This window comes from Muscardinus avellanarius, assembly GCF_963383645.1.
Source record: "Muscardinus avellanarius genome assembly, chromosome: 19".
Classification (NCBI taxonomy): domain Eukaryota; kingdom Metazoa; phylum Chordata; class Mammalia; order Rodentia; family Gliridae; genus Muscardinus; species Muscardinus avellanarius.
The window spans coordinates 44,430,385-44,446,195 of record NC_137805.1 but is presented as its reverse complement, the minus strand read 5'-3'; the positions used below and the strand labels follow the sequence as shown (position 1 = coordinate 44,446,195).

At 44.3% G+C, this 15,811-nt stretch overlaps 1 protein-coding gene across 2 annotated transcripts in view; it reads right to left on the bottom strand.

Annotated features, from left to right (window-relative positions):
- The window catches only part of NCOA6 (nuclear receptor coactivator 6), a gene marked incomplete at both ends in the record, with an annotated part of 76,259 nt that overhangs the window by 6,291 nt on the left and 54,157 nt on the right, over positions 1-15,811 (bottom strand). The window lies entirely within an intron of this gene.

Below are 15,811 nucleotides of genomic sequence, written 5' to 3'. Positions count from 1 at the left end.
AAGTAAAATAAATAAAAAGGGTTGGGGATATAGTTCGAAGGTAGAATGCCTTTGGGTTCAATTCCCAGTATTATCTCTCTCTAATGAAAAGGGGCTAGAGATTGGCTCAGAGTTAGAATGCTCCTGGACTTAATCCCTAGTACCCTTCCCCACCCCACACTATTATCTGGGTGCCATTATGTCTAGCTAATGATATTTTATTTTATTATTTATTTATTTATTTATTTAGTGGTACTGGGGGTGGAACTCAGAGGCTTTCTACCTCTGGGCTATACCCCAGACCTATTTTTTAATATTTTATTTGGAAACAGGGTCTCACTAAGTTGCTGAGAGCCTCACTAAGTAGCTGAGGCTGGCTTTGAACCTGTGCGATCCTCCTGTCTCAGCCTCCCAAGCGCAGGGATTACAAGTGTGCGCCACCACGCCCAGTTCTAGCTAATGACAATTTATTTTTATTTTATTTTATTTTATATTATTTTATTTTATTTTGGTGGTACTGGGGTTCCTGGAAACCCTTCTACCTCCGGGTTCCACTCCCAGACCTATTTTTATATTTTTTATTTGGAAACAGGGTCTCTTCAGCCAGCGCCGCAGGCTTCGAACCTGCAAGATCCTCCTGTCTCTGCCTCCCAAGCACGGGGATTACAAGTGTGCGCCATCATGCCCAGCTAGCTAATGACATTTTAAAGAAATGTTTATGCTGGTGGGGCATGGTGGTGCACGCTTGTAATCCCAGCATATGGGAGGCTGAGACAAGAGGATCGGGGTTCATGGACAGCCTCAGGTACTTAAGTGATGTCCCCTGCAACTCAGTGAGACCCTGTTTCAAAAATAAAGAATAAAAAAAAGTAGGGCTGGGGGTGTCTCTCGGAGGTAGAATGCCGCTGGGTTCCATCCCCAGTAACACACACACACACACACACACACACACACACACACACACACACACACACAATAAGAGACCCTGTTTCAAAATAAAGAATAAAAAATAGGGCTGGAGGTGTAGCTCAGAGGTAGAATGCCCCTGGGTTCCATCCCCAGTACTGAAAAAAAAAAAATGTTTATGCTGGGTGTGGTGGTGCACACTTGTAATCCCAATACCTGGGAGGCTGAGACAGGAGGTTCGAGGCCAGCCTTAGGTACTTAGTGAGACCTTGTATCAAAATAAAAAACAGCCGGGCATGGTGGCACATGCTTGTAATCCCCGCGCTTGGGAGGCGGAGACAGGAGGATCGCACAGGTTCAAAGCCAGCCGAGCTAGCTTAAGAGACCCTGCTTCCAAATAAAAATATAAAAAATAGGTCTGGGAGGTAGAAGGGCTTCCAGGAACCCCAATACCACAAAGAAAAATAAAATAAAAAACAAAAACCAAAAAATCTGGCTAGGGGTTTAGCTCGGAGGTAGAATGCCTCTAGGTTCCATCCTTGGTACAAAAATAACAACAAACCAACAAAAAAACTAAAACACACCAAAAAACCCAAAGACATTTATTTTCTTTCTTTCTTTCTTTTTTTTTTTTAGTACTGGGGATGGAACCTAGAGGCATTCTACCTCCAAGCTCCACCCCCAGCCCTATTTTTTTTTTTTTTCGGGTCTGGGGATGGAACCCAGGGGCATTTGACCTCCAAGCTACATCCCCTGCCCTATTTTTTTTTTTATTCTTTATTTTGAAACAGGGTCTAAGTTGCGGAGGGCCTAAGTAGCTGAGGCTGTCCACAAACCGTGATTCTCCGGTCTCAGCCTCCCAAATGCTGGGATTACAAGCGTGCGCCACCACCCCGAGCTGAAAGAAATGTTTATACCTGGCGAGAGCTTCAACCTATTCTTTGTACTCTGCCACAGAACTTTATGTGAAATTGATGTGAGCCTCAGCAATTTAGCAAGATCCTGTTTCAAAATAAAAAACAAAATAAGGCTGGGGGTATAGCTCAGTGATACAATGCTTCTTGGGTTCAATCTCCAGTACCATCAAAAACCAACCAACGGAACAATAAAAATGCAAAAACAAACACACACAAAAGTGTATTTACTAAAAAAAAGTCACTCTTCTTGCGGTACTGAGGCGGGAACCCAGGGCATTCTACCTCCAAGGGACACCCCCAGCCCTGATTTTTATCCTTTATTTTGAAAAAAGGTCTGAGTTGTAAAGGGCCTCACTAAATAGTAGCTGAGGCTGGCCCTGAACTGTGTGTGATCTTCCTGTCTCAGCCTCCCAAAAATTGGGACTACAAGTGTGCCCCACCATGCCTGGCTCTATATTTTGCTATTCATATGAAAATCAGGCTTTATATCCTTCTTGTAGAGGAAAAAATAGTATCTAACACATTAATATAAAAAGATGAGTCGCCGGGCATGGTAGCGCACACTTGTAATCCCTGCGCTTGGGAGGTTGAGACAGGAGGATCACACGGGTTCGAAGCCAGCCTCAGCTACTTAGTGAAGCTCTCAGCAACTTAGTGAGACCCTGTTTCCAAATAAAATATAAAAAAGGTCTGGGAGTATAGCCCGGAGGTAGAAAGCCTCTGGGTTCCACCCCAGAACCACCACCAAAAAAAAAAAAAAAAAAAAAAAAAAAAAAAAAAAAGAGTCAAGCCAGGTGTGGTGGCGCAGGCTTGTAATCCCAGTACTTGGGAGGCTGAGACAGGAGGATCTCAACTGAGAAAGTAGTAAGATTCTCATTGACTTAGTAAGACACTGCTTCAAAATAAAAATAGAAGAGCCAGGCATGGTCACACAGGCATGTAACCCCAGACTTGGGAGGCTGAGACCGGAGGATCACAGGTTCACAGTCTCAGATACTTAGTGAGGCCCTTTTCAACTTAGTGAGACTCTTGTTTCAAAATAAAGAATAAAAAATATGGCTGGGGGTGTAACTCAGAGGTAGAATGCCCTGGGTTCCACCCCCAGTACTAGAAAAAAAAAAAAAAAAGAAAAAAGAAAAAAAAAAAAGAGGAGTGAGACTGTGTATATGTGTTGGTGCTGGGGATTAAATGCAATGGTACTCCATCACTGAGGTATAACCCTAGGAGTTTTTATTTTTTGTTTTCAGTCAGGGCCTCACTAAATTGCTCAGGCTTGCCTCAAACTTGTGATCTGCCTCACCCTCCTAACCCAGGGGCACTGCACCTCAGAGCCACACTCCCAGTCCTCTTTTTTTCTTTTAGTCTATTTTTAGTTTTTGAAACAAGGTCTGAGTTGTGAAAAGCCTCGCTAAGTAGCTGAGGCTGTCTCAGCTGGAGCTGGAGGAACTGTGATCCTCCAGTCTCTCTGCCTCCCAAATACTAGGATTACAAGTGTGCACCACCACGACCAGATTAGGCTGAAGTTTCTGATGCTGCATGCGAGGTTAGTGTTCTAAGCAAATTTACTCTTGTATTTTGTATTATAATATTTTGAGAACCCAGGCTTCCATACATATGGATATAAAAACTAAAATTTTCCTGTAGTTTGCTATGGTAATTGCTATAAAATGAAGCCTACAACTTTTTTTTAAAGTATTGAGTATTGAACCCAGAGGCATTCTACCTCTGAGCCACACCCCCCAGCCCTATTTTAATTTTGAAACAGGGTCTCACTAGGTTAATGAGATCTCAGTCCTTGCTGAGACTGTATTGAATCTGTGATCCTATAGTCTCAGCTTCTTAAGCACTCAAGATTACAGGTGTGCTGCCACCACATCTGACTCCATTACTTTCCAAGAGGTGATCTGTGGAATATTTTCATGCTAATCTTGCTGAAAATAATTTTTTTGGTTTATGGTACTAGGGATTGACCCCAGGGGCATTCTAGCTCCAAGCTGCATCCTCAGCCCTATTTTATTCTTTTTTTTTTTTGTTGTGTGGGTCTGGGTATGGAACCCAGGGGTATTTGACCTCTGAGCTACACCCCCTGCCCTGTTTTTTATTCTTTATTTTGAAACAGGGTCTCACTGAGTTGCGGAGGGCCTCACTACATAGCTGAGGCTGTCCACGAACAACGATCCTCCGGTCTCAGGTTCCCAAATGCTGGGATTACAAGCATGTGCCACCACATCTGACTATTTATTCTGAAACAGGGTCTCGCTATGTAGCTGAAGCTATCCTCAAGTCTGTGATCCTCTTGTGTACTGGGACTACAGGTGTGCATCACCACACCAAGTGGCAGTGAAAGTTTCCAAGTGTATCTTCTTACTTGGGAGGTCATGTTGTTTGTGCCATATAGTAGAATCAGTCTATTTTTTTTTTTTTTTTGGTATGTGGTGCTGGGAATTGAGCCCAGGGGCCTTCTACCTCTGGGCTACACTCCCAGCCCTATTTATGTTTTATTTGGAAACAAGGTCTCATTAAGTTGCAGAGGTCCTCACTAAATTGTTGAGGCTGACTTGAACTTGTGATCCTTCCCATCTCAGTCTCCAAAGTACTGGGATTATGGGTGTGCATCACCAAACCCAGATTTTTTTTTTTTTTTTTTTTTTTTTTTGGTGGTACTGGGGTTCCTGGAAGCCCTCCTTCCTCCGGGCTACACTCCCAGACCTATTTTATATTTTTGAAACAGGGTCTCTTACGCCAGCACGGCTGGCTTCAAACCTGCGCGATCCTCCTGTCTCCGCCTCCCAAGTGCGGGGATTACAAGCGTGCGCCACCACGCCCGGCCCAAACCCAGATTTTATTTTGAAACAGGGTCTCAACTTTTGAGGATCTTGCTAAATTGCTGAGGTCTGACTTGAACCTGTGATCCTCCTTGGGCAACCTCCCAAGTACTGAGATTACAGGTCTTCACTAAAACACCTGGCGGTCACCTGATTTATTTATTGGTTTTTCACTAGTGAGAGGACAGTCTGAGCAAATGTTGGTAACAGTGTTACTTATTTGCAGTACTGGGGATTAAATCCAGGGCCTCCAAATGCTAGGCAAAAGCACTTTATCACTGAGTCCTATTCTAAAAAGAATTTAAGGTAGGGTCTGGCTAAACTGCCTAATATGGTCTTGACATTGTGATCTTCTGAGACTACAGGCAGCACATCGCCCCATCAAGGTGTTAATCCATGTGAGTGAACTAAGAGTCTCAGCTGGGCGTGGTGGCGCACACTTGTAATCCCTGCACTTGGGAGGCTGAGACAGGAGGCTCGTGCAGGTTCAAAGCCGGCCTCAGCTACTTAGTGAGGCTCTCAGCAACTTAGGGAGACCCTGTTTCCAAATAAGATATAAAATAGGTCTGGGAGTATAGCCTGGAGGTAGAAAGCCCCTGGGTTCCACCCCCAGTACCACCACCAAAAAAAAAAAAAAAAAAAAAGTCTCACACAGTCCACACAACTTCTCATAATCAATTCTTTAATGTGTTTGTGGGTTTGGGAATTTACCTATGGGTATTTTGACTCTGAGCTATACCCTTGGTTCTATTTTGTTATTTAATTATGGTACAGGGACTGACCTTTGAACTACACCTCCAGTCCTATTTTACTTTTCTTTTTTTTTTTAAAGTACTGGGGATGGGCCAGGCGTGGTGGTGCAAGCTTGTAATCCCTGTTCTTGGGAGGCGGAGACAGGAGGATTGCTCTGGTTCGAAGCCAGCCACGCTGGCTTAGGAGACCCTGTTTCCAAATAAAAATATAAAATAGGTCTGGGGGTGTAGCCTGGAGGTAGAAGGGTTTCTAGGAACCCCAGTACTAACAAAAACAACAATAACAACAACAAAAAAGTACTGGGGATGGAACCCAGGGCATTCTACTTTTGAGCTACACCCCCCCAGCCCTCTTTTTTATTCTTTATTTTGAAAAAAAGGTCTCAATAAGTTGCTGAGGGCCTCACTAAGTAGCTGAGGCTGGCCATGAACCGCGAACCTTTTATCTCAGTCTCCCAAGTACTGGAAGTGTGTGTCATCACACTTGGCTCCTATTTTATTTTTTGAAGAAAAAAACAATTTTTTTTTTGTGGTACTAGGGGTGGAACCCAGGGGATTTTCTACCTCCAAGCTATACTCCCAGCCCTATTTTATACTTTATTTGGAAACAGAGTTTCATTAAGTTGTTGAGGCCTCATTAAGTAGCTGAGGCTGGGTTCCAACCTGTGTGATCCTCCTGTCTCAGCCTTCCAAGCGCTGGATTACAAGTGAGCGCGACCATGCCTGGCTTTATTTTTCGAAATTTTGAAACAGGGTCTTGCTAAGTTACCATCATGCAAGCCTCAAACCTGATACCCCCCCCCGCCCCTTTTTGGTGCTGGTGATTGAACCAGGGGCATTCTACCTTTGAACTATACCCCTCCCAAGTACTGGATTTCAAGTGTGTACCACCTGAGATCCTTCTGTTTTAGCCTTCCAAGTATCAGGATTATGGGCTTGTACCACCACAATGAGCTTCTATAATCAACTCTTTGTGTGTGTGTGCTACTAGGAATTGAACCCAGGGACATTAACCTCTGAGCCACACCCCCAGTCCTCTACTTTTTTTGCAGTACTGGGGATCTAATTCAGGGGCATTCTACCTCCAAGACCTATTTTTTATTATCTTATTTTGAAACAAGGTCTCACTAAGTTGAAGAGGGCCTAAATAGCTGAAGCTGGGCACAAATCTGCGATCCTCCTGTCTTGGCCTCCCAAGTACTGGTATTACAAACGTGAGCCACCATGCCTGGCTTTCCCTAGCCCCTCCTTTTCTTTTTGTGGTGCTGCAGATGGAACCCAGGAGCATTTGACCTCCGAACTACACCCCCAGCCCTATTTTTTATTCTTTTTTTTTTTTTTTTTTTGGTGGTACTGGGGATGGAATCTAGGGGCCTTCTACCTCCGGGCTACACTCTCAGACCTATTTTATATTTTTTTTATTTGGAAACAGGGTCTCTCTCTCTCTTAAGCCAGCTGAGGCTGGCTTCGAACCTGCATGATCCTCCTGTCTCAGCCTCCCAAGCGCGGGGATTACAAGCGTGTGCCACCACACCCAGCTTTATACTTTATTTTCAAACAGGGTCTCCCTGAGTTGCAAATGGCCTCACTAATAGGCTGAGGTTGTCCTCGAACCACCATCCTCCTGTCTCAGTCTCCTAAATATTGGGATTACAAGTGTGTGCCACCAAGCCTGGCTTCCCTAGCCCTTTTATAATATACTGTGTGTGTGTGTGTGTGTGTGTGTGTGTGTGTGTGTGTGTGTGTGTGTGTTTACTGGGTATGACTGAATTAATGGGTATTCTATCTCCGAGCTACACCCCCAGCCCTATTTTTATATCCTTTATTTGAAATGGTCTCACTCAGTTGCAGAGGGCCTAAGTAGCTGAAGCTGGCTGCAAACCTATGATCCTCCTGTCTCATCCTCCCAAGTACTGGGATTACAGGTGTGCACCACCACACCTGACTCTTTTTTGTACGTGTATGGTGCTCAGGATTGAATATAGGGGCATTCTACCTCTGAGCTACACCCCCAGACCAATTTTTTATTATTATTTTTTTTATTTTGAAATAGGGTCTCACTAAATTGCAAAGGGCCTCACTACGTAGCTGATGTCTCAGTCTGCGAACCCGGATCCTCCTATTTCAGAATTCCGAGGACTGGGATTACAAGCATGTGCCAGCCACCAATACTGGCTTGCCTGGCTTTTTTTTTTTTTTTTTTTTTGTGGTACTGGGGTTCCTGGAAGCCCTTCTACCTCCGCGCTACACTCCCAGACCTATTTTTTATACCTTTTTATTTGGAAACAGGGTCTCCTAAACCAGCGCGGCTGGCTTCAAACCTGCGCGGTCCTCCTGTCTCTGCCTCCCAAGCGCAGGGATTATAAGCGTGCGCCACCACGCCCGGCAAAACAGGGTCTCTTAAAGCCAGCATGCTGGCTTCAAACCTGCGGGATCCTGTCTCTGCTCCCAAGCACAGGGATTACAACCGTACGCCAACACACCTAGCTCGCCTGGCTTTTTTATTTGCGGCACTGGGGATGGAAGCCAGGGGCATTCTACCTCCAAACTATACCTCCAGCGTGTGTGTGTGTGTGTGTGTGTGTGTGTGTGTGTGTGTGTGTGTGTGTGTGATTCTACCTCCAAACTATACCTCCAGCGTGTGTGTGTGTGTGTGTGTGTGTGTGTGTGTGTGTGTGTGTGCTGGGGATGGAACCCAGGGGCATTCGACCTCCAAGCTACACCCCCTACCCTATTTTTATTCTTTATTTTGAAACAGGGTCTCAGTAAGTTGCAGAGGACCTCACTAAGTAGCTGAGGCTGTCTGCGAACCGTCACGATATTCTGGTCACAACCTCCCTATTGCTGGGATTACAAAGCATGTGCCACCACCCCTGCTCCCAACCTAATTTTTTATTCTTTACATTGAAATAGGGTCTCATTGAATGGCAAAGGGCCTCACTAAGTAACTGAGGCTGGCCACGACCCATGATCCTCCTGTCTCTACCTCTGAGTTACATCCCTAGCCCCCCTCTTTTTTTTTTTTTTTTGGTACTAGGGATGGAACCTAGGGGCATTCTACCTCTGAGCTACACCACCAGCCCTCTTTTTTTTGGGGGGGGGGCGGGGGAGAGTCTGGGGATGGAACCCAGAGGCATTTGACCTCCAAGCTACACCACCTGCCCAATTTTTAATTCTTTATTTTGAAACAGGGTCTCACTGAGTTGCGAAGGGCCTAAGTAGCTGAGGCTGTCCGCGAACTGCGATCCTCCGGCCTTAGCCTCCCAAATGCTGGGATTACAAGCGTGTGCCACCACACCTGGCTTGCCAGCCCTATTTTTATTCTTTATTTTGAAACAGGGTCGAGCTGGGCATGGTGGCCCACGCTTGTAATCCCTGTGCTTGGGAGGCTGTGACAGGAGGATCGCACAGGTTCGAAGCCAGCCTCAGGTACTTAGTGAGGCTCTCAGCAACTTAGTGAGACCCTGTTTCCAAATAAAATATAAAATAGGTCTGGGGTATAGCCCGGAGGTAGAAAGCCTCTGGGTTCCACCCCTAGTACCACCAAAAAAAAAAAAAGAAACAGGGTCTCAATAAGTTGCAAAGGCCCTAAGTAGTTGAGGCTGGTCACAAACCCAGATCCTCCTGTCTCCGCCTCCCAAATGCTTGGATTACAAGTGTCCGGCACCACGCCTGGGTCTCACTAAGTTGTGGAGGCCTCATTAAGTAGCTGAGGCTGGCCACAAATCTATGATCTTCCGGTCTCAGCCTAACCAAGTACTGACATTATAAGCGTACCCCACCACATCTGGCTTCTTTTTTAAATTTTGAAACATCGAGCCTTGCTAGGTTGATGAGGCTGTTCTTGAACCTGCATTCCTCCTGTCTCAGCCTCCCAAGTACTGGGATTTTAAGTGTGTACCATCATGCCTGGTAGGTTCTTGGCCAGCTTCAGCAAATTTAAGAGACACCCTGTTTCAAAGTATAAATAAAAATAGACTGAGGGTATTGTTTGAAGGTAGAATGCCACAGGACAAAAAAAAATTTTTTCTCTTTTGAATTTATACTCTCTCCAAAAAGTCACCACTTTGACTACCACTCCATTGAACACAGTATGATAATCTAGAGACAAATTCTTAAAAGGTATGAAATTCCGGGGAATTGACAGAGTGGCTAATGATACTGTTAGGTCTTACCAGCTTACTTTTCTTAAAAAGTCTGTTGGAGCCAGGTGTGGGGGCGCACGCTTGTAATCCCAGCACTTAGGAGGCTGAGATAGGCAGATCTCACAGGTTCGAAGTCAGCCTCAGCTACTTAGTGAGGCTCTCAGCAACTTAATGAGAACCTGTTTCCAAATAAAGTATAAAATAGGTCTGGAGGTATAGCCCAGAGGTAGAAAAGCCCCCCAGTAACACACACACACACACAATCAATACCAATTTGGCCAAATATACATTGTAAGGCTCTAGTAAATCCTCTAGTATGTGGGCTTTACCTTTCAAGGTATTTTAAAAATCAATTTCAGTCTTGCTTGTGCTTTTTATCGTATTTCTTTCAGCCAAACTTCTTTGTAGTAGTAAAAAAAAAAATCTGTAAGTTTTCCTTCAAAATTTACATGGCTGGATTTTATTTTTTTGTGGTACTAGAGATTGAACCTGGAACATTCTGTCTCCAAGCTTCACCTCCAGCCCCATTTTTTCTTTATTTTGAAAAAGGGGCATTTAACCTCTGAGATACAGCCCTTGCCCTATTTTTATTCTTTATGTCTTTATTTTGGTGGTACTGAGGGTGAAATCAGGGGCTTCCTACCTCTGGGCTATACTCCTAGACCTACTTTATATTTTTATTTGGAAAGAGGGTCTCACTAAGTTGCTGAGAGCCTCACTAAGTAGCTAAGGCTGGCTTCGAACCTGTGAGATTCTCCTGTCTTAGCCTCCCAAGCGCGGGGATTATAAGCGTGCACCACCACGCCTGGTTATTCTTTATTTTTTGAAACAGGGTCTAAGTTATAGAGTGTCTCACTAAGTAGCTGAGACTGCGTGAACTGCGATCCTCTGGTTTCAACCTCCCAAATGCTGGGATTACAAGCGTGTGCCACCATGTCCAGCTGTCTCAGTCTTCTAAGTACTGGGATCACAAGTGTGTGCCACCACACCTGGCTATAGGGCTTGATTTTTTTTTTTTTTTTTTTTTTTTTGTGGTACTGGGGGTGGAACCCAGAGGCCTTCTACCTCTGGGCTCTACTCCCAGACCTATTTTTTTTTTAATATATATTTTTATTTGGAAACAGGGTCTCACTAAGTTGCTGAGAGCCTCACTAAGTAGCTGAGGCTGGCTTCGAACCTGTGCGATCCTCCTGTCTCAGCCTCCCAAGCGCAGGGATTACAAGCGTGTACCACCACGCCCAGCTAGGGCTTGATTTTAAATGATGCTCCAAGAGTGCAGTGTGTGTGTGTGTGTGTGTGTGTGTGTGTGTGTGTGTGTGTGTGTGGTGCTAGGAATTGAACCCAGGGGTGTTCTACCTCTGAGTTAAACCCCCAGCCCTATTTTAATTTTGAAACAGGATCTCCCTAGGTCGTTGACGTCCTCACCAAGTTCCTGAGGCTGGCTGTGAACCTGTGATCCTCCTGTCTCAGCTTCCCAAATATCGAGATTACAAGCATTTGCCACCACGCCTGACCAGAGTGCAATTTTTAGTAATAGTTCTGATTTTTCTCAAACAAGATGCAACTAATTATGTTTATTTTCATTTCTGCAATAACACTTCTGTTTTAGTCGTATCTATATTCCTTGAGAGTTTTTGTACTGTTGCTTCTCAAGGCACTGGCTTTTGGAAGGGAAGGGCCATCACCCATGGTGCTGTCAGAGATACCATATGGCCTCTTAGGGATACTACAGCTGCTGGTGGTTATAGATTGCTCTCAACTCCCCTAGCATTAACGTATATTCATGTTTTTGACTACTGATCTTTATTTTAGCTGAAAAATATATAACAAAAACTACTGTAAATTGAAGAGTAAATAAGGAACAACAAAACAAATTCCAAAAGCCATTTCTATGTCAATGGTGAATTGATCTCAGGAAGCAGAATTATTCATTTGCATGTTTGTGAACAACATACCTGATCAGGTGCAATTTTAAAAGAAAGTTTACTATCCTGTGGGAATCACTTTTTAATTAAAAATGGGAGGAAAAAAAATCAATCAACCAAAAACAAAAACAACAGAATGACCAACCATGTGGAACTCCCTGGACTTGCCCAGAAATCGTCCATCCCACCTGCTCCAATCTGGCAGTCTAGCAAGCCTTGGCCAGAATGATGTAATCAAACTCTGTTCTCACAGCAGGGACATGGTCAATGTCACTGGTTCCCTACAACACAAAATCACCAACACTTCTTTTTTTTTTTTTTAACTTTTTTTTGGTGGCACTGGGGATTGAACTCAAAGGCGCTCTACCTCTGAACTATACTCCCAGCCCAATTTTACTTTTTATTTGGAAAAAAGGTCTCCCTAAGTCATTGAGGTCCTCACCAAGTTGTTGAGGCTAACTGTGAACCTGTGATCCTCCTCTCTCAGCCTCCCAAGTACTGGGATTATATGTGTGTGCCACCTGGCTTGATACTTCTTATTATAAACTGCTCCTATTTCTCAGCTTTCCAACTTTCATAAAAAACAGACTGTTCCTAATTTTGTCTGTGCATATAGAACCAAAATCTTTTTCTTTGGGGGGGGGGTACTAGGGATTGAACCCAGAGGCATTCTACCTCCGAGCTACACTTCCAGCCCCACTTTTTATCCTTTCTTTTTATTTTTGTGGTACTGGGGGGTGGAACCCAGGGGCTTTCTACCTCTGGGCTACACACCAGTCCTATTTTATAATTTATTTGGAAACATGGTCTCACTAAGTTACTGAGATCTCACTAAGTTACTGAGAGCCTCACGAAGTAGCTGAGGCTGGCTTCAAACCTGTGTGATCCTCCTTTCTCCTCCCAAGTGCTGGGATTTTACAAGTGTGCACTACCACACCAGGCTTTATCCTTTATTTTGGGGTGTGTGTGTGTATGTGTGGAACTGGGAGTGGAACACATGGGCTTTTTACTTCCGGGCTTTACTCCCAGACCTATTTTATACTTTATTTGGAAACAGGGTCTCACTAAGTTGCTGAGAGCCTCACTAAGTAGCTGAGGCTGGCTCTGAACCTGTGCGATCCTTCTGTTTCAGCCTCCCAAGTGCTGGGATTACAAGTGTGCGCCACCATGCCTGGCTGGCTTTATCCTTTATTATTATTATTACTTTTTTTTTGTGGGTCTGGGGATGGAACCCAGGGGGCATTCAGCCTCCAAGTTATACCCCTTGCCCTATTTTTATTCTTTATTTTGAAACCGTTCTCACTGAGTTACAAAGGGCCTCACTAAGTACCTGAGGCTGGCTGTGAACTGTGATCTTCCTGTCTCAGCCTCCCAAGTACTGGGATTACAAGCATGCACCATCATGCCCAGCTAGGTTTTATTTTGCACTTAAAAGAACTATGGTACTCATGTCTGATTTAAAAGGTAACTAGTACCCTATGACAGTTAGAGAATGACAGCGTCAGGGTATGAGGCTGACATGGAGACCTATACCTGACTGTAACTCCTGAGTTGGCCAAAACTCTGTAATTGTCTAGAGATACACTTACTCACCACTCTTCCATGCTAGACTCCAAGGCCCAAGAGTCATTTTGTCCTCTCTTTTATTTTTTTGGTACTGGGGATGGAATCCAGGGCTATTCTACCTCTGAACACCACCCCCAGCCCAATTTTTGGGGTGTGTGTGTGTGTGTGTGTGTGTGTGTGTGTGTGTGTTTTACTGGGAATTGAATCCAAAGGCATTCTACCTCTGAGCTATGTTCACAGATTTCTTTTTTTTGGTGTGTGGTACTGGGGATGGAACCCAGGGAGTTTCTGCCTTCGAGCTACACTCCCAGACCTATTTTATATTTTATTTGTAAACAGGGTCTAAGTTGCTGAGGCTGGCTTTGAACCTGCAAGATCTGCCTGTCTCAGCCTCCCAAGTACTGAGATTACAAGTGTGTGCCACCATGCCTGGCTTTTTTTTTTTTTTGTGTGTGTGTGTGGTACTGGGGTGGAACCAAGGGGCATTCTACCTGGGAGCTATGCCTCTAGCCCTATTTTATATTCTTTTATTTTATTTTATTTATTTTGTGGTACTGGGGGTAGGACCCAAGGGCTTTTCTACCTCCAGGCTATACTCCCAGGTCTATTTTATACTTTTATTTGGAAACAAGGTCTTACTAAATTGCTGAGAGCGTCACTCAGTAGCTGAGGCTGGTTTTGAACCTGTGCGATCTTCCTGTCTCAGCCTCCCAAGCACTAGGATTACAAGCGTGAGCCACCACGTCTGGCTTATATTCTTTTATTTTGAAACAGGGTCTCACTGAGTTGCAAGGGGCTTCACTGAGTAGCTGAGACTATCCACGAACTGCAATCCTGCTGTCTTAGCTTCCCAAATGTTGGGATTACAAGCATGCGCCACCACACTTTTATTTCTTATTTGGAAACGGTCTCACTAGGTTGCTGAGAATCTCACTAAAGTACTGAGGCTGTCCTTTAACCTGTGATCCTCCAGTCTCAGCCTTCCCAGTACTAGGATTACAAATATGCACCACTATACCAAGCTTTATTTTTTGTTTTGAAACAGTCTCACTAGGCTGTTAAGAGTCTTGCTAAATTGCTGCGGCTGTCCTGGAACCTCTGATCCTTCTATCTCAAGAGTTCCAAGTACTGGTATTACAGATGTGTGCCACTGTGTCCTGCTTATTATGGTTTCTTCCAGGACAGCTGCTAAATCTCAAACCATGCATTTTATAGGCATCCCAAAATGACTATTAACACACTGGACCTATGCCAATTTAAGGAGATAGATCTATTAACACACTGGACCTATGCCAATTTAAGGGGATAGATCTATTCCCTATCTTCCAAACCCCTTTAAAACAAGTTCCACGAGGGCCAGGCGTGGTGGCACAGGCTTGTAATCCCAGCATTTTAGAGGCTGAGGTAGGAAGATCGCGATTCGTGGACAGCCTCAGCTACTTAGTGAGGCCCTCTGCAACTCAGTGAGACCCTGTTTCAAAATAATGTATAAAAAATAGGGCTGGGGGTGTAGCTCAAAGGTAGAATGCTCCTGGGTTTCATCCCCAGTACTACCAAAAAAAAAAAAAAAAAAAAATAGATAAATGAAACAAGTTCCAGCTTTTCATCTTTACTTGGCCGGAAGCTTTTTGAAAAGTGGCTCTATTTGAGCATCTCTCTCTTTCTCTCTTTTGTGTTACTGAGAATTAAGCCTAGGGGCATTCTACTTCTGTGCTATTCCCCAGCCCTATTTGATTTTTTGTAGTATTGGGAATTGAACCCAGGGGCATTCTACCTCTAATGTACACCCCAGCCCTATTTTTTTTATTTTTCTTCTGAAACAGGGTCTTGCTAGGTTGATGAGAGTCTCACTTATTGCTGATCTAGTCCTCCAACTCCTTTGAACTGTGATCCTCCTGTCTCAGCCTCCCAAGTACCGGGATTACAGGCATGGGCCACCATGCCCAACTTTTATTTTTACTTTTAGGCAGGTCTCATTCAGTTGCTGAGGACCTTGTCAAGTTGCTGAGGTTGGCAGTGAATCTGTGATCCTTCTGTCTCAGCCTCCAATGTATTAGGATTATAGGTATTTGCCACCATGCCGGGCTTGAACATCTCTCTCTCGCTCTCGCTCTCTCTCGCTCTCTCTGTGCTACTGGGATTCTACCTCCAAGCTATACCCCCAAACCTACTTTTAATTTTTTTTTTTTTTTTTTTTTGCAACCTGCCTCAGGTTCTGGAATAGATGGCATTCCAGGTGTGCACCATTATGCTTGGCTAGAAATACGAACTTCTGAGTCATTTGTGAAAGATTATAACTAAAGAAGGGGGGCATGAAGGAGAGCAACTAGGGGAAAATACAAGTTGAAGAGAAAAGGCAACTCAAAACTGAAGTTTAAAGAAAGCCAGTATTTTCTGTCTGGGTATGCAGAACAAGGAGTAGCCAGAGAGGTAGCAGAAAATGACTCAGAGTTCTACGTCACAGCAGCCAATAAAAGAATCAATTCACAAAGGAGATAGGAGTTGGTCATGGTGGCTCATGCTTGTAATCTCAGCATTTAAGAGGCTGAGACAGGAGAATCACGGTTCCTGGACAGCCTCAACTACTTAGTGAGGCCCTTTCCAACTCAGTGAGACTCTGTTTCAAAAAAAAAAAAAAAAAGGGCTGGGGATGTCGCTTGGAGGTAGAATGACCCTTGGTTCCATCCCCAGGACCGTAACAAAAAAGTAAATAAATAAAAAAAGAAAAACAAAGCTGGGCGTGGTGGCACACACATTCGGGAGGCTGAGACCAGAGGATCGCGGTTCGCGGACAGC